The sequence below is a fragment of the Canis aureus genome, chromosome 35 (assembly GCF_053574225.1).
Source record: "Canis aureus isolate CA01 chromosome 35, VMU_Caureus_v.1.0, whole genome shotgun sequence".
Lineage (NCBI taxonomy): Eukaryota > Metazoa > Chordata > Mammalia > Carnivora > Canidae > Canis > Canis aureus.
This window is the reverse complement of record NC_135645.1, coordinates 18,143,923-18,164,783: the sequence shown is the minus strand read 5'-3', so window position 1 is coordinate 18,164,783 and position 20,861 is coordinate 18,143,923. Positions and strand designations below refer to the sequence as shown.

Here is a 20,861-nt window from a genome sequence, read left to right as displayed (position 1 = left end):
TAAGGAATTGCTGGGACATAGGATACTCACATTTTAAGGCTTTTAACACCCTTTAGAAGGTTCATACCAATTTACACTTCCATTAGAAATCAACCATTTTTAAAAGCTATTTTTCTATCTACTTGTACCTCTATTCTGGCTCAATGATGATTCAGACTGGCTAAAAGAAAAGGTCACAGGGCGCCTGGGTGGCTCAGTCTGTTAAGTGTATGAATCTTTTTTTTAAATTTTTTTTTCAATTTTTATTTATTTATGATAGAGAGAGAGAGAGAGAGAGAGAGGCAGAGACATAGTAGGCAGAGGGAGAAGCAGGCTCCATGCACCGGGAGCCCGATGTGGGATTCGATCCCGGGTCTCCAGGATCGCGCCCTGGGCCAAAGGCAGGCGCCAAACCGCTGCACCACCCAAGGATCCCAAGTGTACGAATCTTGATATCAGCTTAGGTCTTGTTCTTGGGGCGGTTGAGTTCAGACCCCTTGTGAGGCTCCAAACTTGATGGGGAGACTACTTTAAAAAAAAGAAAAAGAAAAAGAAAAAAAGAAATGGTCACAAACCTATGTCCCTTTCATTATTATGTCATAGTTAGGATGAATTCAGTGCTAGTAGAAGTAGCATACCAGCAGTGTTGGAATTTATCCTTAGTTTAACACAAAAATGGCCATGTCCACATAATGAGAGTAATAGCAATGACATTAGCCTTTGCTATGAGATTATTATGTAGCAGGCAGCACTTACAGTACTTTACTGGTACTAAGAGTCCTATAAGGTAATAATTACTATTATTCTTTCTATTTTATTTTATTTTTTAAACATTTTAATTATTTATTTATCTTAGAGAGAGTGTGTGCACGAGCAGGGGGAGAGGCAGAGGCAGAGGGAGAGGGAGAGAGAATTTCGAGCAAACTCCTCACTGAGCACAGAGCCCCTCTGCAGGGCTTCACATGGGGCTTGATCTCACAACCCTGAGATCATGACCCTGAGCCTGAAACCAAGAGTCCAGCACTTAACATACTCAGCCACCCAGGCACCCCCATTCTTTCCATTTTAAAGAAGAAGAAATTCTATCCTAAGAAGAGCAAGTGTCTTGATCAGTGCATTTTCTCTCAATATGTATCAACACAACCTGGACCATTTTAGTATCTCTGCACATTGCATTTTTCATTAATAGGCCTCAGATTTTTTTTTTTAAGGCCTCAGATCTTAGAGTTTATTTTCTCCTGGACAGATTAAACACTGCCTCCTGGAGAAACTTCTGCTCTAAACGTGAATATAAAAATAAATAAATAAATAGATAAATAAATAAATAAATAAATAAAGTCTTAAAAAAGAGAGAGAGAGAAAATGGTAATAGACCACAGCTCTAATTCCCAACCACAGTGCTAGGACATATTGTCTCAGCCAGTTGGGAAGTTTGCCACAGAAAATTTGTTACAAGTAAGAAACATCTCTGGTTTGCACATAGGGTGTTTGTTTCTCAGGTAAATTGGAGTGGGTAGATAGGAGATTATCCTGGTGCTAAGGTCACCATCACTTGCACCCATTCCAACGTGCTTTCAGGAAGGGACAGGAGCGGGAGAGGAGGAGGAAGGCAAGCAATCTGTAGACTCTCCTATATCTGCACCTGGGCAGCGGATGACACATGCCTCTGCCAGTTTCTGCAGGAAAAGCATTGGGAACCACAGCTCCAAACTGAAGGAATTAAAGGGGATGGCAAGTCAAATGGCTGAAGAGCGGGAAAGGTATTTTTGTCGGAATACAATAGAAAAAAGGTTTTTAAAAAAAATGTTTTATTTATTTATTCATGAGAAACACACAAGAGAGAGACAGGCAGAGGGAGAAGCAGGCTCCATGCAGGGAGCCTGATTTGGGATGTGATCCCAAGACCCCACGATTACACTCTGAGCCAAAGGCAGACAGACACTCAACCACTGAGCCACCCAGGCATCCCGAAAGAAGTTTTCAGTCCCAGTCTTCTTTCCTTAATTAGTATCAAGAAGCCAAAGTCAAGTCCCTACAAAAAAAAAAAAAAAAAAAAAAAAAAGACATGTGTGCACAGCAGGGAGAGATGGTGAAAGCAACATGTTTATGTTTGAGCATGTCAGAGGCTATCAAGATGGCCATGAAAAAAGTGGGACCTCCCGAAAACCTTGTTGTTAAAGAAATGTTTTCTCATCAATGAACAGCTTGCCAAGGCCAGATAAGCAGCATGAAAAGAAAAAAAAAAATAAGAAGGCTTCTATTTGTTTATCAAGAGAGTTGTTCTTAATAATTCATTAGCTTATAACCTCCAGAAGGAAATTGCCATCACTGTCCCGTGTCTGCTTGAGAAAGGTCTGCTGTCACAGTGTTGGGTTATCAATGTTCTTGCTCGCTAGTGAGCAGTTAATGTCACTGTTTCCTAATGAGGTCAAGGCCACGGACTATAAATCTAATTAGGACAGTTAACTCATGGTGCTCCGTAGTTACAAACTGGACGCCTACTCCCAGATAGACATCTCTCAATTTAATGCTTCTGTTCAAGACCAGCAAGAGCCCCATCTCTATGGAGAAAAAACTCAATGCCGTGTCATTTCAGCATATATCTTGGTGTACAAATCCCAAATCACTGTTATTTTTCAAAGAATAAACTTTTTTTTCCTATTTAGGGGCAGCCTGATTAAAGCATTCCTAACTCTCAAGCTCCTCCTATTGTTTGAGGAGGCCCTCCCTGTTCTTACAGGCATCTTGCCCTAAATGACTTCTGTTGGAGATTAATATCAAAGGAGCCTTCATCCATTATGCAACAATCCTCTGGTTTTGAGGTGGTCTTTCTTATAAGGAATGAATTTTCTTTAATGCTTTTGCTTTTTTTTTTCTTTTAATAAAAGTTCCACATATGCACTGCAGAAATAATAAAAAATGCAGAAAAGTACAAATTTTAAAATTAAACCTCCTTTAGTCAACGTGGGAAGAATGGTGTAAAGGAACTATCACTGAATACTAAAGCATCTTTCAGCATTTAAGTGATTTGATTAAATTATGGATAGTCCTCTGATTAAACTCTATATGGTAGGAATGATTCATAACCATCTCCTCATGCCATTGTTTTTACCTAGTTGTTTATTTGAAAAATCATTATGGCTGTTTTCTCTTGCATAAATGTCAATCTCTGCTGAGAAATGCCATCAGATGCTTTTCCTGCAAATCATAGTTTGGAGTGTATTCTTCTTCAGAAAATAACTGACATTAAATATTACTAGCCTTGCAATGGGAAGAGACTGTGACAATCCTGGAAATTAAACATTTCAGTCAGTTGAGGATCTCACTTTCGGTTTCGGCTCAGTTCATGATCTCAGGGTCTTGAGACTGAGCCCCGTGTCCGGCTCCATGCTGGGTGTGGAGCCTGCTTGAGATTCTCTCTCTCCCTCTGCCTCTGCCCCAGCCACCTCACTTTGTTCTCTCCCTCTCTAAATAAATAAAATAAAATAAAATAAAATAAAATAAAATAAAATAAAATAAAATAAATAGAATAAAATAAAATCTTCAGAAGAACATTGAGTAAATAAAAACAATAATAATTTCAGGTACCACCTGAAATCATCATGCTATACACTTAAACTTATACAGGGCTGCGTGTCAATTATATATCAATAAAATTGGGGAAAAAAGACTTAGACACACATAAACGTTTACCACTTGTAGAGATTAAAAGGAATTAGTCATCTTAATCAAACTCTCCTATTTTCTACATGATGAGACTGAGGTCCAGAAATGATTGGTGGCTTGCCCAGGGTCAAGTTTGAGTGAGTTAATCATAGCCCTCAGATGGGACCTTAAGGCTCTTGCTTTGCTGGTTCAAGAATACAAGGGACACAGTTTTCTTTGGGGGTGATGAAAATGTTTGGAATCTAGAGAGAGGAGGTAGTTGAACTCAGTGCTACCAGGTTGTATACTTTAAAATGGTTAATTTTATGTTACGTGAATTTCACCATAATAAAAATGTATTAAAGAAAAAAAAATAAAAGGAATTAGTGAAGTGGAGCCATTAGGACTGTTTATACCTAACACCTAAGATTCACAATTATGAAATATCCCCTCCGATCATAACTGTGAGAAACTGGATTTCAAGATGGTGTGATAAATAAATAGATCCAATGGTTTTCACCCTTCTCGCTTTACTTTGGTAGTAGCGAACTGTCATCATATTTCTGCTTTGGGTAAGTCAAAGTGGTTGGTCAATGGATCGCATCTCACATTTCTTTATACATTAGGGAAAAAAAAAAAAAAACCAGACACTTACATGACTCTAGAGCAGAAGTGCTTCCTTCGCATAACATAATGATTTTCAGTTCCAGCCCAATTCTGAAATTTTCAAAGAAAGGAAGGCAAGAAAACAGAACGGGAAAGGAGAGAAGCAGCTCACGTTGCCTTCATTAACTTAGCAGAATTCTGTAGGTAAAAGGTCTGGGCATAGCGGGTGACCGTTCCACCTTTATAATTGGGAGCCTCCCACAAAGACAGGAGTGCATCCTACTGGTGCCCCTAAAGGAAAGAAATAATCCACTCACCCCTTCTGACTCAGGAAAGAAGGATCTGTTGCCAGGAGCTGGTATTTTGGGCAGCACTGCCTGGCCAGATGCCAAACTATGAGGTGGGAAGTGGGGGTCCTTGATCTGGAGAATTGCAGAATGGTAGGAAGACCCGAGAGATGTGCATTTCTCACTATTTTGGATGAAAGTTTAACAGGAGTCCAGCAATTGCTCCTTACAAAGGCTGTGTGTCTAAGAGAAAGCCTTGACCCCTGAGAGGAAGAGTGGCGTAGGAGAGAACCCCAAGATCTATTTTTCCCTCTGTTCATTGCAGATTCGCTCTGTGATCTTGCACAGGTCACTTCAGCTCTCTGGATCTTTAGTTTCCTGATGGGTATAATGTGATCCTTTCCAACTGTGACGCCCCACATGCGGGCCCGTAAGCCCCAGGGCACCTGGCTAGCCCTGCGGATCCCATTCCAGCCTAGATTCCTGCTGGATGGTTCTTCGGGGTCCTCTGGAGCTCACACACTCCCGGTTTTATAACAAAAGAAAACCACGTATCACTGCTCCCTTGCTTCCTCACCCCATTTTACTCACAACAATATTGTTTGCCGTTTGGACTGTGGAGGTAACAAAAAAAGGTCATTTCCATGAAGAAATGACGAGTCACCCAAAGCTTCCTTTCGAAGCCTCCTTTCTGTCTGATGGACAGCAGCCTTTGCCCTTCAAATAAGAAAGGCCCAAGCCAGTCCTTGCCCCAGCTCGCGCCCCTGCCGTGGCCTGTTGGCCGTGTCAGGGAGGCCTCATTCAGCCTCGAGCCAGAGACCCCGAGAGGGCCCTGACTCCTTGCTGTTCCTCGGTTCTCCTGAGGGATGCATCTGTCACCAAGCCTGCAAATAGTTCCTCTGCTTCTCTCCGGCATCAGTGTGCCAGGCCTCGGCCAGGCTGTCCTCTCTCCCCGGAGCTATTGCACGAACTTCCTGGTGGTGTCCCCACGCCCGTCCCCCTGTCCCATCTCCCCGCCATTCTCCCCAACACAAAGTAGTCATCCTGAAATAGAAATCAAATCAGGTCACTCTGACGCTTCAAACTCATCAAGGGGTCTTCCCATTGCACTTGACGTGACGTTCAAAATCCTCACTTGGGTTTCCAAGACCCCCGTGAGCTCTCTGACTCCTCCCCACTCAACAGGTTTCCTCCTCAAGGCCTTCCCTGTCCCTCAGTGACGTGCTCCCTGCCATCCCCTGCTGCCCACTGAATGTCATTTCCTCAGGCAGGCCTGCTCTCTCTCTCTCTCTCTCTCTCTCTCTCTCTCTCCCCACACACCCAAATACATCACAAATCATAATTACCTGTTTCGTTGTTCACTTATTTTACAACCTCCTTCCTGGTGAGTTCCCATGAGGGGATGGACCATGTCTGTTTTCTTCCTCATGACGGCCCAGGGCCCAGCCCCCTGGGAGCAAATCCTTGGTGAGTGATTGGCCAGGGGAGGAAGGACCCTCTGGCGAAAGTCTCCTTCTTCCGGCCACTTTATTTCCAGCTTATAAGCCGTTGCCAGGACCAATGGTTCAGATGAGAATTTCTTTGTATATTTTTCACCTTTTCGAGAGCTGCTGCTAGGAGGAGCCTTTGGTTTGGCCTAGGCAGGCCTCATGTGAGAGCTGCCATCCTGGGCTCACACACAGCCTTCTTTGCTTAGGAATCTAGAAACTTTAAGACTTGGCCGACTTAGACTAAGACTAAAGACTAAGACTTTAAGACTTCGACATGTGTTTAAGACACACAGCATGGTGCTCAAGAGCAGGGGCTCCGGGGTCACTCACTGCTGAGGCTGCTCTTTGCTGGCTTTCCTGACTTTGGGCGAGTAACTTCACCTCAACTTCTTCAACAGTGGGGCCAACACTAGGACGTAACTGATAGGCTGCCCTAAGGATCTGATGAGGCCACAAGAGTAAAATGGTTAGCAGGACGCCGACAGCAGCAAGTGCTTGATCAACAGACAGTAGCTTCTATCAGCATGTTCCGCTCAGCCCCAGAAGGAAAAGTCCAACGGCCGAGTCGCGGGTCTGGGGGATGTCTGGGGAGGCACCTTCCTGGCTCTCCCACGCAGACCTCACCCTTACCGAGCTTTGTGGGGGCACCGAACGCGGCGACTCCCAGGCAGGCCCCCGGGGTGCCCAGGCTGGCAGTCTCAAATCGCTGAGGACCTTTACTGGCACCTGGGCCAGACGGACCCCCTGGGGCGTGGCTACGAGTATTTGCGGGGAGTCACCCTTTCCTCGAGCGCCTTGGCGGCCTGGCATTTGGTGACGCGGGGACGGAGCCCCGAGGCAGGCGGGCGCAGGGGGAGGCGGCAACCTTCCCCACCCCCCACCCCGTCCCCGAGGGATTCCGCCTCGCCCTCCCCCTCCCCCCACCTCCCGACTCCCGCAAAGTGGGTTTTAAACCGCGTGCAGCGCCGGTGCTCGGTGTAGGCGGCGACGTGGGAGGGGGGAAGTGCGACCTTTATTTTCCTGCCTGTCATCCACTCCCCGTTTTCCCTGACTTTCATGGGTGATGAGGTCATCCCGGCGCCGCCGGAGAATCAAACTCCTATTTTTCAGCCCGATAAAGGGCGGCATTGTGCGGGCGCGGGGCGGCGGGGCGGCGGGGGGGGTGACGCGCAGGGCGACGGGGGGGCGCGCGGGGCGGTGAGGGGGGGGCGCGCGGGGCGGCGGGGGGAGGGGCGTGCAGGGAGGCCGGGGGGTGCGCAGGGTGGTGGCGGGGGGCCGCGCGGGACGACGGGGAGGTGCGCAGGGGGGTGCGCGGGGCGGTGGGGGGGTGCGCGGGGCGGCGGCGGAGCGGCGGGGGGGCGCGCGGGGAGGCCCGGGGGGGTGCGCAGGGTGGCGGGGGGCGTGCAGGGGAGCGCCCAGGGCGGCGTGTGGGGGGGCGTGCAAGGCGCCGTGGGGTGCGGGGGCGCGCAGGGCGCTGGGGGTGTGAGGGGTGGCGCGCAGGGCGGGGATGGGGCGCGCAGGGCGGCGGTGGGGGGCGCGCAGGGCACGGGGGGTCGGCGGGGCGCGCAGGGCGGCGGTGGGGGGCGCGCAGGGCGGGGAAGGGCGCGGGCGGCGGGGACGCGAGCGGCTCGCCCCCTGGCGGTCGGCGGCACCCGGGCGGCCCGAGCTCCGCGGCCCCGACGGCGGGGGGCGGGGGGCGGGGGGCGGCCCCTGAGTCGGGCCCCCAGGCCGAGCGCGCCGCCGCCGGTCCGTCCGCGCCAGCCGGGCTCCGGGTCCCGCTCAGGACGCGCGGGTGGGAGGGGGCGCCGCGGGGAGAGCGCGCTCGGGGAGGGGGCGCCGCCGCGGACCCCGCGCCCCTCGGCCTCCCCGGACTCGCCCCGCCCGCGCCCCGCCCGCGCCCCGCCCCGCGAGCCCGTAGGTCCAAGCCGTGCTGGGCGCCCGCAGGCCTGGGCCCCGGGGCAGGTGCGCGCGGGCCTCCGGCCCCCACCGGCCTCACTGCGCCCGCGGCCCGGCCCGGCCCGGCTCCGAGGACGGACGCGCCACCTGCCCCCCGACCGGCGGGGGCGGGACTGCGCTTGCAGCGGGGCTCGCGTCACGCCCGCGGCCTCGGGGAGGGCCGGCCCCTCACCTGCCGGGACGGCTGGGCAGTCCCAGGCCCGTTTGCCCCGGGGCCGGCAGTCCTCTCCCCGATAGAAGACACGTCCACGCTGGGTACGTGTGTGCAGGTCGTCAGACTTTCCGGTTTTCGAAAGGTGCTACAGAAAAACAAACAAAAAAGGCACAGTCTGATACTGCACAACCGCCTCAGAAGCACAGGAGCCTATCATAGTCCTGGGGGGAAAATACAGGCATCCTGCTCTTAGGGATGTACGTAGCAGATTTTATATTCTATATAGACTTTGTATAGGTTTTCTTAATTTTTGCTTTTCTCTTCTTTACAATTTCTTTAATAAGCATGTACTATATTTAAAGAGTCAAAGAATTTTAATAGCTTAAATGTACATTAGGTATATTTATAGGATTAATGTATTTTTCGACATAAAAGAATTTGGGACTAAAGATAGATAGTAAAGCATTCTTCATTTAGAAACAACCTTTTTCCTCCTCTTCAGATTCTTGTTGGCTCACCACCAAAATATATGCTGCATCTGTCCTCCCCCCCACCCCCCTTCTAGCGGCTGCTAGCTTAGTGACCAGCCACCATTCCCTGTCCTCTACCTGGACTGCAGGAATAGCATCTCGTCTGGTCTTTCTGGGTTCCCTTTCTCCCCACTGCGGCCTTACCCACTCCGCAGAGCACCCAGATCCGACTTAAACTGTAAAGCAGATCCCATCTCTTCCCTTTCTGAAGGCTTCCTTGGCTCCCCATTGTGCTTCGTTCGCCCTGGGTTCCTCCCAGAGGCTGGCATGGGGTGTCTGGGCTGGCCCGGGGGCACCCTGGCGTGTCTCCTGTGCTTGCACACTTGCTCAGGATTCCTCAGAGCTCGCTTTCCCGGGGAGCCTCCTTTCTGAGCTTCAAGCCCACAGACCCCAGCTCCTGCCCTCCACTCCGGGCAGGATGCTGTAAAAATTAACAAGGCGGGAAACAAGTGTTGGAGAGGATGTGGAGGAAGGGAAACCCTCCTGCACTGTTGGTGGGAATGGGAACTGGTGCAGCCACTCTGGGAAACTGTGTGGAGGTTCCTCAAAGAGGTAAAAATAGATCTGCCCTACACCCAGCAATTGCACTGCTGGGGATTTACCCCAAAGATGCAAATGCAGCGAAACATCGGGAAACCTGCATCCTAATGTTTATAGCAGCAATGTCCACAATAGCCAAACTGTGGAAGGAGCCTCGGTGTCCATCGACGGATGATGGACAAAGAAGCTGTGATCTGTGTATCTGATGGAATATTCCTCAGCCATTAGAAACGACAAATACCCACCATTTGCTCCAACGTGGAGGGAACTGGAAGGTATTATGCTGAGTGAAATAAGCCAATCGGAGAAGGACAAACATTATATGGTCTCATTCCTTTGGAGAATATAAAAAATTGTGAAAGGGAATAAAGGGGAAAGGAGAGAAAATGAGTGAAAATATCAGTGAGGGAGACAAAACATGAGAGACTCCTAATTCTGGGAAACGAACAAGGGGCAGTGGAAAGGGAGGTGGGTGGGGTTGGGGTGACTGGGTGATGGGCACTGAGGGGGGCACGTGGCAGGATGAGCACTGGGTATTATGCTATATGTTGGCAAATTGAACTCCAAATAAATAAATAAATAAATAAATAAATAAATAAATAAATAATAAAATAGATATATTAAGAAGAAGAAGAAGCAGCAGCTCTCCTTGAGGCCGCCTCTGTCTCCGCTCCGATGACGGAAACCTTAGCTGACCACTGCTCTTCCAGAACTCATTATCACATTACCCTGTTTTATTTGCGGCTCAGCAGTTAACTGAGATTGGTTTGTTTATCCTTTGGGTTATGAGCTGCTTCTCCCTTTTTGTGCCTGAGAATGGAAGCCCCGTGAAAACAGGCTTGAAACATTTGTTTTTCATCTCTACTCTTTTGCTGGGTTCTAGAACAGTGCCTGGCCCACAGCTGTTACTCAGTATATATCTATGGCACAAATTACTGGGTGTGATTTCTTAAGATCTCTAGAATTATGCATGTTCTGCCTTGAATCTTGTAGTTATTTTTATATCCATATGCTTCCTCCTTTCGAGTGTGAACTCCTTGCGGCAGGATCATGTTTGGTTCATTTTATTCTCCGTGGCCTTATGGAGTCTGGCACACCACAAGTGTTCAATATTTTTATTAGATTGAGTTGCAATAAGTGAATGGGTAATAAGCTGATACAGTGTGACTGTACCCCACATCTAGCTTTCACCAGGGGAAATGAAGACATATTTTGATATCCAAAGAGAGAAATTATTGCTTTGATCCTTACAACACCACACACACACACACACACACACACACTTGCTTTCAATATTTCAAAGAATGTTCATATCCATTATTTTATTTGATCTTAATACCAGCTCTGTGAGATAGGCCTTATGATCTACACTTTACAAACGCAGGAATTGAGGCGCAATGGCATGAATTGCTCTGCTCCAGCGTGAGACCTACTATGAAGCAGAGACAGGGCTAGAGCCTCTTAATTTCAATATCTGCGAATATGGACACGTAAAAGCACGCATGCATACGTGTCCATGGTCACTGGTGTTTTTTCAACTCAACTGCACTCGCGGTTTGGACCAAAAGGGATCACAAATACAAAGTATCTTGAATGGAATCTGACATGTGACAGGCTCCCAGTAAATGGCCATTCCTTCCTCCTGCCTACACGACAGTTGCCATCATCTCTCCATCCCAATGAAGAAGAATGCATCTACCTTCGCTTTGTTCTTTTTATTACTAGACTAATTTCCAGGATCCTTCTTATTGTCAAATATTCATGCGTAATATTAATTGGATGCTTTCACAGATCTGAACAATAGCAAATGAATTCTTGCTAACTGGCAACCCATTGCTCTTTCATCTTTTACTCTGAATACAAACCGATGAGAAATATTTGTGAATACTTACCAGAGCCCAGCGTGGCTTAAGCTATACTGTTCCATGTCAATGAGGAAATGGCACATTAAGAATGCCAAAGCTTATTAATCATGAACAAACACTAAACCCAGCAGAGCCAGAGGGGTAATATCCAAAATTAGTTTCAGAAAAGGCAAAAAAGATCAAAAGCTTATTCTGATCATTCATTCATTCATTTATTTGTTTATTCACTATGTTATTTTGTATGTACCAAGCACTGTACCAAATGTTGGGAATATGGAGGCAAACAATAATCGATGAAGTCCCTACCAATATAAGTCTAGGAGAAAAGATAGATTTAAACCAAATAATCACACAACAGAGATCAACGTTGTGAGAGGCAAAACAAGAGGAACTGACATAGGAAATTCAGGCAAGACTGCCTGGAGGAAGTGATGACAAAGCTGAGCTATGTCTCCGGTTAAGGCATGGTTCAACACCACCGAGGGTTACTAAAGAAGGAAGAGAAAGAAATGATCAGACAAGTAAATAATAATAATGGTCACTAACTTTTAAATTCTCTTATTTAGTAACTATTCCATGAGTGCCGACTATGTGCCAGATAGCTGTCTAGGGGCTACGGGTTACAGTAATGGTCAACAACAAAAATCATGGGCTTATTTGGGAATGGGAAAAAACATGCAACAAACTAAGGAAGAATTTTAATGGAAAACAAAAGTGATGGTTTCTTCAAAGGAAAAGAGTAAACCAAGGGCGTAAGACAGGGGAGTGTGGTGGGGTAAGACAGTGAGGTACAGTCTTATGGAGGGTAGTCCCATATGCCTTCACTAAAGAATGCATTTGAAAAAAAATAAAAAATAAAAAATAGAGAATGCATTTGAGCAAGACCCAGTGGTGGTGAAGGAGCAAACCACGCTGATCTGAGGGGTGGGGTGGTGATTGCAGAGGGAAGAACTTTCCAGAAAGTGGACCTTTCCAGATATAGTAGCCCTGGGACAGCAGTATAACTGACTAGTGTGAGGAAGTGCGAGGAGACAGGTGTGTCCAAAGTAAGGGGACTAGGCGAGGGGCTCATTGGTCGATGAGCTCAGAGACGTAAGGGATCTTAGGGACACAGTACACTTGATCTTAGCCAAAAGGCCAAGAAGTGATGGGAGGTGGGGGTTGGATCTTAGGGACACAATACACCATTGTAAAGCTTTTTGGCTTTTACTTTATGTGCAGTGGGAAGGCACTGAAAGCTTTCGAGCAAATGATTGACATTATCTGATTTATGTTTTAATAGTCACCCTGGCTACTGTGTAGACAGCACTCATGTTCCAGGCAATGTGCTAAGTGTTCTAACAGAAGAAGGACCTCATTTTATCTTCACAATTCTGAGAGATACCCATTCCATAGGTGAGAAAACCAAGGTGGAGGGAGTCGAAGTACTCACTCAAGGTCATGGGGCTAGTAACTGACGGTGCTGGAGTTAAAAGCCAGGCAGCGTGATTCCAGTGCCAAGCATTAACCACAATATGAGAATCCCCCTGTAAGAGAGACTGGGATCATGGGTGGTGGTCATGAGAATAACAATAGTACTTATCACTACTTGAGAGTTTTCTGGTTGCTGTCCTGGCTTTATATATTCTCACAAAACCCCTATCAAATAAGTATTGTTACTCTTTTATTATAGCTAAGGGAACGGAAGCTCAGAGAAGTCAGGTAACTTAAATTGAGTTTATAATGAGATACTAGGACTCAAACTCAGGGTACTTCATCTCCAAAGCCCTTGCCTTACTCCTCCCAGATAAATATATTAAACTTTAAAATCTGTTTATTATAAAGAGCCTATACTTGAGCCTTGAGTTTCAAGAAAAATCCATTTTACCTTTCTTTTTTTGATTCGAGGCTTTAGTCCATGTATTTATATAATTACTGAAAGTTTATTTCCTTCTACTTGCTATTATTTTCTATTTTTCCCATTTATTCTTTGTTCTTCTGTGCCTCCTTTTCTACTTGCTTTTGAAGTATTTATTTTCCATTCTTCTCCTCTAGTATCTTTTTGTTGTACATTCTTGATTTTCTTGTAGCTTTTATCCTAGAAAATTATTGTGCCTTCCCAGCTTCTCAATATATCTCGTAAATCAACATTTTTACTGCTTCATAAGTAATTCAAGAATCTTACAATACTTTAACATTGTTTAGATGTGGAACACCCAGATGGCTCACCCGTTGAACATCTGCCTTCAGCTCAGGGTGTGATCCCAGTCCAGGGATCGAGTCCCCGCATTGGGCTCCCCACAGGGAGCCTGCTTCTCCCTCTGCCTATGTCTGTGTCTCTCATGAATAAATAAATAAAGTATTTTTAAAAACCCAAACATTGTTTAGATGCTCCGGTTCTTTGTTGTACTATTTAACATTTGACTCCTACATTATGTTCTCACAAATCTTTCCTTATTTTTGTTTTAAAAAGCTAATGATTAAAAAAATAGACACATACTTATTCTTTATAGTGCTCCTGATTTTTTCCCAACATTTACTATTTCCATCCAGGATTATTTTTTTTCCACCTGAAATTTTTCCTTTAGTACATTTTATGGTGCTGCTGTGGAGACAAACTCAGTCATTGTTTCTATGTTGGGAAATAACTTTATTTTGCCTTAATTGTTGAAGTACCTTTTCACTGGATATAATGTCACTTGGTGTCGCAATTTCCTTTCAGATCTAATGATGTTTAAGCATTATCTTCTGGCTTCCATAGCTTCCATCGAAAAGTCAGCCATCAGTCTTCTTGTTACTTTGAAGGGAATGTGTCTCTTTTTCATTTTGATTCTTTTTTTTTTAATATATTTTTTAATTTTTATTTATTTATTTATGATAGTCACAGAGAGAGAGAGAGAGAGAGGCAGAGAAAAAGGCAGAGGGAGAAGCAGGCTCCACGCACCGGGAGCCCGACGTGGGATTCGATCCTGGGTCTCCAGGATTGCGCCCTGGGCCAAAGGCAGGCGCCAAACCGCTGCACCACCCAGGGATCCCTTCATTTTTATTCTTTTCAGGTTTTCTTCTCTGTCTTAAATTCTCAGCACTTTGTATCCAATGCACCTAAATGTGGTTGTCATTGTTTTAATATTTCTAAGTGTTCCTTCTTCTTGAATTTATGCATGGATATCTTTGATCAGTTTTGGAGAATTCTCTGTTGTCTCTACAATAATGGCTCTTTTCTGGTCCCTTTCTATCCTTCTGGAACTTCAATTATAAATAATATTGCTTTTTTTTCTGTGTACCACATGTCTCATATTTTATTCTGTTCTTTTCACTCTTTTCCTCTTCTTTTGTGTTTCGGTTTGGGCTATTTATTTTTTTAAGAACTGGTATTTGAATTAAAAATTCTGTGTTCTACGTGCTGTTAAACTTATTCAATTAATTCTTCAGTTAGGTAATATATTATTGTATTTTTTCAATTCTAGAATACTCATTTGATTTTTTTTAGCAATTTCAATTCTCCATTAGAATTCTTAATCTTTTAATTCATTTTTCCTCTATTTTTCAATGTAATAATCTTAATTATTTTAAAATCCTTTTCTGCTAATTACCACACTTGAATTATCTGTGGCTATGCTTCTATTATTCGATTTTTTTTCCCTTCTGATTATCAATCACATCTTCCATTCTCTTCTCGTGTTAGTAATTTTGAATTGTATTATAGAAATTGGGAACCCAAAACAAAACAAAAAAATGCTAGAATGCTCAGATACAATCCTTTACCATCGGGGCTCCTCTCTTCCTCTGGTAGGCAGACAGGTAGGAATTGAGATGGGGGTGTGATTGGATTACAACTATTAATAAACTTTAGTAAATAACACTATTCACCTCTGATTTGTCCCTGTTCTCTGCAAAGGGCATCTTTGGGCTTTCAGTGGGAGAGCATAGAAGCTCCCATCTCCTCAGCATTAACAGTTCTGCTCTTCAGAGGTTTTGAGCCTACATTGTAGACTCCCATTTCACATAGGTTCAGAATCTGGCAAACAGCTTAAGGAAAAGAACTATTGTGCATTCATTGCAAACCCCTATTTCTAGTGGGACTTTGTCTCCTAGGCACTCCAGACTAGAAAAAAAATGTTTTTCTCTTTTTCTGGTTCAGGCCACATAAGCCTTTCCTACCATCTCAGACCTTAAGGGAATAAATCTTGGATTTGGCACTTTTCTGCTTTCTAATCCATATTCCAGTCCTACACATTCACCCAAAGTTCTACTGTTTTCTCTTTTCCCCAGTAGAGTCCTGCTTGGCCCCAATCCAGTCTTCAGCCTGTACCCACAATGGGCAAATGCTCCCGGGGAAGCAAACAGCTGGTGATTATAAGCTTACTTAGGAATTTTAGTTTATCTAATTTCTGTACATCTATCACTCTTCAGTGCGTTGAATGATGTTTGTGATGTACCTATTTCTTTTTTCTTCTTGCTACAGTGTGGCTGTTAGCCTGCCTGCTATGACCTTTACATTCTATCAAAAATGGAATGTCCTTCTTAGATGTATGAAGAGTTAGAAATTTTGGAGTCGGGAAGGACTTTGGCATTTACCTAGTACAGCCACCTTATTGGACAGCTACCTTGCCTTATCTAGAAAAATAGATGCTCAGAATGGTAAAATGATTCATTCAAGGCCCCAAACTAATGAGGCTAGAAAGTAGATCTGAATTAAATCTGGAGGTGGGTCTCCTGACCCTAAGTCCAGTATTCAAGAGGACAGGATGGGAAGAAAGAGACAGAAAGAAAGAGAATATACCATGGAAAGGACTTTAGCTGGAAGGGAGTGCAATTTTGGAGTCTCTGCCATAGCAGTCCAAGTGATCAGCCCGCAAAAATTCATGCTGGAAAACCTAGCTGAGTTCTTACAAGTCAATCATAAAATCAAATACATGCTTCTTTCTTTTTTTTCCTACCTTGTTTGGAAACAGGATTTAGAATAGAGAGCCAATGATAAGAGCTCGTGTACAAAAGATTACTGATGAGGCACACAGTGTGGTGATGTGGACAATAGGAAGGGCTGATATCAAAAAGATGAGAGTATTACCCTTGACAAGGGGCTATTGATACTGAGGAATTTCAGGGTGTCGTAGGTGTTCTGGGCTCAGAAATCTCTCTGCTCCACAGAGTAACGGAGACAAAGACTGTGTCCGTGTCCTTTGAAAACATAAAATGTAAATGTTTCTCTCTTATTCTTTGTAGGCAGAGTTTATCACTATCACCTTCTTTCCTCTCCCATTGTCTAGCTAGGCAAGGTCTGAAAGGCAGGGAAGAGAAACTGCAGAATTAATGATGAAGTAGGACTCTGCAACTGAGAGCTCAGAGACTCATCCCTTCTCAAGATGCTCCTCACTCGTCCACCAACACCAGCCAGCTACTGTGGTCAGCCCTCATCTCACACACAGGCTAGAGAGAATCATCTGAATTTGCAGAAAGTCAAAATAATGTGATTTTTATGTTTAATCTCTAATATGGTAGTAGTATATTTAAGGGATGTGGCACTTCATCCTATTTTATTTTAAATTTTAAAATGTATTTCATTTTTTAAAAAGTTTAAGTAATCTGTACACACAACGTGGGACTTGAACTCATGACTCTGAGATCAAGAGTTGCATACTCTCCCAACTGAGCCAGCCAGGCACCACTATCCGATTCTTGATCGAAATGCTTTATCTCCACATTATGACTAGAAGTGGGGTTGCTAAGCAATTTAACAATGTAAACAAGGGGGTGGGGTTCAGCATCAATGGGGAGTAGTATGTTCAAACTTCTTAGAGGAACAAGCTGCATTTAATGATATTATCACATTATTGTCTACATGCAAATGTGTGCTATTTGTAAATGAATCACGTCTCTTCATTAAGGAAGGACATGTTATTTATCATCCTTGTAGCAATTTCTATGACAAAGAAATCCCCACTTATTTAAGATTATCCACTATTGATAATAGCTAACATTTTTAGTGCTTACTATATACCGGGCATTTTCCTAAGCAAAGAAGACTTTACATAAGCTGTTGCGTTTAATCTTTACAGTGGTTGTATTAGGTAGGTACTACTCTTCTTCCTGGTAACAAGTGGGGAAACTGCTACTTAGCATGGGTGAGTAACCTGCCCAAGGTCCTATCATAAAAGATAGAGCATGCTTCAGTATGATCCAAAAGGTCATGTGCTAACGATTTTGTGCTTGTTAGAATGGTCTTTCCATGGCTTCACACTAAGTGGTGCAAATCTTTCTTTTTCAGTGATGGTCAACTATTGGCTTTGTTCTCGAAGGACTCCATTCCTTCTTTCTGCTCTGCTCAGCCAGTCCCCTTAGGAACCAGTCTCCCCCCCTCCCCCCTAGTTAATGGTGGTCAGGCCGAGCTGCCTAAAACATGAAACAGGGCAAGAAGAGTTTTTGAAAGCACGACTGCCCTGCTGTCTTCTCTGCAGCCAGCCCCTTGCTGGGTTCTAGCACACCCCTGGCTAGTGCATCGCCTCAGGTACTGTGCTTCAGTGTTCCTTATCCAGAAAACTGGAACCAGAGTCCCCATATTGCAAGGTTGCTGAGGGAATGAAGTGCTGTATGTAAAGTGCAGACACAGGGTCATATTTGACAAATGTGAGTTCCTTTTCTTTCCTGTTTCTATCATGTCTGCCCCCTTATGGAAGGATATCTGTCCTCAAAGTTAGTACCTTGTCTAGGAGATTTCTGAGCACCATTGTTGAGATCCAGACTTTGCACATAACCGGGAGAAATTTGTAGGATGACTATTGTGAGTCATCCTCCCTCCCACCCGCCCTCCCGTCCCCAACAGAGAAATCCCACGGGAACACACCCAAGAAGTAGAATTTAGGATTCCTTCCCTTCATCTGGAGTCATCTGCAGTTGAACAGCCCTCCCTGCATGGGGGGCGTTTTTCTGCTGTGATAAATTAGTCTTCGTGACAAACTCCAGGTGACTGACCTCCAGGTGGAGCTGCATGAAAGAGAGACAGAAGGGAAAAGAGAAGAAACCAGGTCGGTGCCCCAAAGAAGCAAATAGCCTGAGAAAGACATAAGAGAATACAAAGATGGCCCAAGGTCCTTCATGGATTTGCAGGGAAGAGGGTGACATGTGAACTGATTCAGCCAGTTTGATGCCATAGGAATTGGGAGAGATGGCCCATGTGCTCAGCTGGCCCGAGGGTTGGGGGTGGGGGGATGCAAGAGAAATGAGACACGGTCTAAGGAGCTGGCAATCCCGGTGACAGTGTTTGGAAGTGGCAGTGCACGGACTGGAGGAAGGACAGGGAAAGACGAATCACATTCCCTGGTCCGGGACATGGATTCACAGGCAAGGGGAAGGCTGTTACTGTCTTGCTGCTCCTCTATTCCAGGCACTAAAGTAGAGGAATAAAATAGATTTGCTCGTCTCATTCAATCCTAAAAAGCATGAACGCATTTTTGATGGCGAAGAAATAGAAGAACAAAGACATTAAACCTGCCCAGGATCCAACAGCAAGTGAGCTATGGGATTTCAACGTAGACCTGTCTGCGTATGACAGCCATGCTCTCAGAAGGCCTGGAGCCCCTTGCTGACTGCATGGCTAAGCCCTTCTACTTCCCCAGGCCTCAGTTTCCTCATGTGGGTGGATGGAGATAGTAGTAAGGCTGTTCTAAAATTGTTTGGGAGTGAGGCTTTGCTCGAACCCCTTACCCTGGCGATAGGCCCCTCACTTTAGTTTCGGATGATTGGTCATCTTTGTACTCTAATCCTACTCGAGGTGGACTAAGTTCAGACCAGGTGGACACTGACTCATGGGAGGGATGGAAGGAAGGAGTGGCAGGTCCCGGAACTACCTCAATTTTGTCTTGTCTATCTGGAAGCCTGATGACCTGGTGAGACTGTACCTCAGCCTTACAGTAATTCCCAACCCTCTTTCCTCCTTGTTTTTTGAGCTGAATTGAGCTTCTGTTACCTGCAGCCAATAGACAGATCCATGCCCAGAACAAATACTTTCCTCGTGGACTTAGTGTGAGGAATCGGGAGATGAGGAAAGTTATAAAGGGCAAATGGCTGAGACCGTAGCTATTTATCTTAGCGAGTAGAAGAGCAATTTGGCCTTTATAATTGGGTCCGAAGATTTTCAGTGTATGGAATGCTTCATTATGTCAAAAGGGATTTGCACACATTTCACTATTTCCCTTCCTGCCAGGAGGAAACAAAGGGGCTTGTGGTCGTGTTAGACTAATGACTCGCAGCCCTCAAGCCCTCGGTGTTAGGACAGAGTGGCTCCAGGCTGGTCATCTGGGAGCCACTTTAAATCAGGTTCCCACTGGCTCGGCACTGTACCCCAGAGAATCTTCTAGAAGGCGTCATAGATAGCCTGGCTGAATGACTGAACACCTGACTGGCCACGCCGCCGTCACTGGGGGGACTTCTTCCTTGATTTGGTTCAAGGGCACTGACTGGTCAAGCTTCTCCAAACTGCCCAGGCTCATAAACACAGCCCGGGAATACAAAGTCTCTCCTTTTAAGAAAAAATACATAAGTTTCGCACTGGACGTGTTAAGACTGGGTTATTTAGTATTACAAATGCTTTTCCTCTGGGTGGATGATTCAGTAGGTTTGAGGCACTGGTCAGACAGCTCCCTTGCCCCAGGATGAGTCGTATTTGTCACGAAGTTGCATGCTGCTTGGGCCCCCCCAGGGGGCTCGGTGGCTTAGCACCTGCCTTCAGTCCAGGGCCTGATCCTGGGGTCCCAGGATCGAGTCCCATGTCTGGCTCCCTGCAGGGGACCTGCTTCTCCCTCTGCCCATGTCTCTCTCTCTCTCTCTGTCTCTCTCATGAATAAATAAATAAAATCTTAAAAAAAAAAAAGTTGCATGTTGCTTTATGTGTCACGGGCCTCAGGGCTCCAGGTCCTCTTGCTTCTGGATCATCTCGAAAGCTCTTGGACAGAGGCGAGGCCGTCTTGACCGGCTTCGCTCCCCTGACCGCCTCCACGTGCAGCCCATGTTCTCGTGCTTTCTCTGCAGATGGCATCAATTCGCTCTCCACCGGCCAGTCAGGCAGCCGAGGGAGCAATGTTTTCTTAGCGAGTGTCCCCCCGTGGCTGCTTTATTACTTCGCTCCCACCATGTAAATCACCAGTCGGAGGGTGGCCTTTGGGCGAACCTCGTTTGGAGTCTCAATTGACTGGTGCAATGATGGTCCGTATATCTTCCTGCTGCTTTTCACAAATCTTACTTTTCTCAGCTTTGGCCCGTTAGGATCAGCTGTGATCCTTTAAAATAAAGTGCCTTTGTTTGCGTTACTATTCCCCACCCCCTTCTCTGCAATAAAGCAGCAGGTCAGTGTTTACTCTCTTTGGGGAATTTTGGAAAAGGTTCACGGGAGGGAATCTGGTGCCATATACATACTCTGCTGACCTTTAAGTCATCCGATTTCTCAGAAAAGGATGCTGAAACCTGCTTTGTAGTTGGTGTCCTTTGACTGCCAGTGTCTTCAGAAAAAGAAACTGCACCATAATCTGATATCAGTGGATGCCACTGTAGGCAGCGCGCAGAGATCTTTTTTTGGAGCAGCCTTCTCCACAGTGGGTGGAGGGGGTGGGAAGTGGCATCTTCCCAGTTGCCTGCTCCGTTACCCGAATCTTGGTGGCACAGACCGGGTAGGATCTACCCAGACCAGGTATCTAGTTACAACTCACCGGATGGGTTAAGCCGAGATTTTTATGAATTCAACATTGAATGTCTACCAAGCTTGTGAATGTTAAAATATATGCAAGTATCACCATTTACCTTTACCCAGTATTTACGGTATGCCAGACATGAATCTT

General features: G+C 45.6%; 1 long non-coding RNA gene across 1 annotated transcript; it reads right to left on the bottom strand.

Annotated features, from left to right (window-relative positions):
• Nucleotides 1–260: 260 nt before the first annotated feature.
• On the bottom strand, nt 261–9,199 carry LOC144305404 (uncharacterized). The gene is made up of 3 exons (XR_013372444.1): nt 8,792–9,199; nt 8,136–8,262; nt 261–507 (listed from the first exon to the last, which is right to left on the bottom strand). It is a non-coding gene; the product is annotated as an uncharacterized LOC144305404 (long non-coding RNA).
• Between the last annotated feature and the right edge of the window lie 11,662 nt (nt 9,200–20,861).